This window comes from Pan troglodytes, chromosome 10, assembly GCF_028858775.2.
Source record: "Pan troglodytes isolate AG18354 chromosome 10, NHGRI_mPanTro3-v2.0_pri, whole genome shotgun sequence".
NCBI lineage: Eukaryota > Metazoa > Chordata > Mammalia > Primates > Hominidae > Pan > Pan troglodytes.
The window spans coordinates 61,893,114-61,895,911 of record NC_072408.2 but is presented as its reverse complement, the minus strand read 5'-3'; the positions used below and the strand labels follow the sequence as shown (position 1 = coordinate 61,895,911).

Here is a 2,798-nt window from a genome sequence, read left to right as displayed (position 1 = left end):
AAAAAAGTATCACGCTCAAAAATAATCAAGACACAATCCTAAAATTTCAAAATAGGTCTATATAATTCTCCAATACTTTCATCCCATTCATTACCCAGAAAGTCTCTAAGAAGAGGTGATTCTTTTCTAGGGACAGCTGTAATTAGTGATTAAAGTGTCTTGTTAGGATGTGTGGACCAGGAGACATTGAGGGAGATAAAATCATAAATCTTTTAGAGTCAACTTTTGATAAGCCTGTATACACGCTCAACAACATCAGATGCCTATTGATGGCAGTGAGTTGAGGGCCCATTGAATGCTTTGACTTTTAGCCACTTGTCAGGTTTTTATTTTGTAATAAAAAATGTACCACTATCAGTCCTAATCATCTGGAGAGCCAAACATATGACACAGATTAGTTTCAAAGGTCATAACTGTGTGGCCAGAGTTAAGTGATTAGTCGAGAAGGGCAAAACATAACAAGACAAAGTGTCAGTTTGCAATGAGGCATCACCAATAGCTCCGAGAGAGAATCAAAGGTTTGTTAAATTCAATCTGCTAGCAATAGATGGGAGTAACACCCCATGCAGCGTGACATCTCTCATTAGGAGACAAATGTGTTAAAGAGGAAGTTGCAAGGGAAATTAGAAAATACTTTAAGGTCAAAGAAAATGAAAACACAACATTCCAAACTTATTGGATGTAGAGACAGTAGTACTGATAGGGAAGTTTATATCTGTTAATGCCTGTATTAAAAAAGGAGAAAGATCTCAAATCAATAACCTAAACTCCTACCTTAAACTCCCTCCTTCCTTCTATTTGCTTTGTGGAGTTGGGGTAGATTTCTGTTGGGGCAGACCCTGTGGGGTCATTCACACCAGAGGATGACCCCAACTGCCAAAGCAAATAGAAGGAATAGAAGGAAGGATATAACAAAGATGAGAGTGGAAATTGATGAAATAGAGACCGAAAAAAAAGATATTTAAAAACCCGAAAGTCAATTCTTTAAAATATCTACAAAATTGACAAAACTTTATTTAGGTTGATCAAATAAAGCAGACTCACATTACTAAAATCAGGAAAGAAAGAAGGTACATAACTATTGACCTTAGAGAAATAATGGTGGCAGTACATGTACTAAAGCTGGAATGATACAGAGAAGGTTAGCATGGCCCATGCACAAGGATGACATGCAAATTCTTGACCGTTCCATATAGTTACATAATGGTAAAGGGTTCAATTCCATAAGAAGACCTCAGTATCCTAAATATATATGGACCTAACAAAGGAGCACCCAGATTCATAAAGCAAGTTCTTAAAGATCTTCAAAGAGACTTAGACTCCCACACAATAATAGTGGGAGACTTCAACACCCTGCTGACGGTATTAGACAGATGAACGAGTCAGAAAATTAACAAAAATGTTGAAGACCTGAATTCAACACTGGACTAAATGGACCTGATAGACATCTACAGAACTCACCACCCCAAAACAGCAGAATATACATTCTCCTCATTGCCACATGGCACATACTCTAAAATTGACTACACAATTGGACATAAAACAATCCTCAGCAAATGCAAAAGAACCAAAATCACACCAACCACTTTCTAGGACCACAGCACAATAAAGATAGAATTTAAGACTAAGAAAATTGCTCAAAAGCATACAATTACATGGAAGTTAGACAACTACTCCTGAATGACATTTGGGTAAATAATGAAATTAAGGTGGAAATCAAGAAGTTCTTTGAAACTAATAAGAACAAAAATACAACATACCAGAATCTCTGGGACACAGCTAAGGCAGTGTCAAGAGGGAAATTTATAGCACTAACTGTCCACATCAAACAGTAAGAAAGATCTCAAATTAACACCCTAATATCACAACTGAAAAAACTAGAGAAGCAAGGCAAACCAATCCCAAAATTAGCAGAACAAGATATAACCAAAATCAGAGCTGAACTGAAGGAGATTGAGGTGTGAAAATCTATTCAAAAGATCAATGAATCCAGGAGCTGAGCTTTTAAAATAATTAATAAGATAGACCACTAGCTAGACTAATGAAGAATAAAAGAGATATCCAAATAAACACAATCAGAAATCCAAAGGGGAAATTATCACTGACCCCACAGAAATAAAAATAACAATTGGAAACTATGATGAACACCTTTATGCACAGAAACTAGAAAACCTAGAAGAAATGTATAAATTCCTGGACACATACGCCCTCCCAAGACTGAAGCAGGAACAAATTGAATACCTTAACAGATGAATAACGTGCTCCAATATGAATCAGTAATAAATAGCCCACCAACCAGAAAAAAAAAAAAAAGCTCAGGACCAGACAGCTTCAGGGCTGAATTTTACCAGATGTACTAAGAAAAGCTGGTACCATTCCTATGGAGAATATTCCGAAAAAATGAGGAGAGACTCCTTTTCAACTCATTCAATTTGGCCAGCATCACCCTGATACCAAAACCTTGCAGAGATACATCAAAAAAATGAAAGCTTCAGGCCAATATCCTTGATGAACATCAATACAAAAATCTTCAACAAAATATGAGCAAACCAAATCTAGCAGTATATCAAAAAGCTAATCCACCACAATCATGTAGGCTTTTTCCCTGGGATGCAAGGTTGGCTTAACATATGCAAATCAATAAACATGATTCATCACATAAACAGAACTAAAGACAAAAACCACATGATTATCTCAATAGATGCAGACAAGGCTTTTGATAAAATTCAACATCCCTTCATGTTAAAAACTCAAAAAAACTAGGTATTCAAGGAACATATCTCAAAATAATAAGACCA

The 2,798-nt window shown here is 36.0% G+C and overlaps 1 non-coding gene across 1 annotated transcript; it reads left to right on the top strand.

Annotated features, from left to right (window-relative positions):
• Positions 1–1,095: 1,095 nt before the first annotated feature.
• Positions 1,096–1,198, top strand: LOC112205089 (U6 spliceosomal RNA). The gene has a single exon (XR_002938951.1). It is a non-coding gene; the product is annotated as a U6 spliceosomal RNA (small nuclear RNA).
• The last annotated feature ends 1,600 nt before the right edge of the window (positions 1,199–2,798 follow it).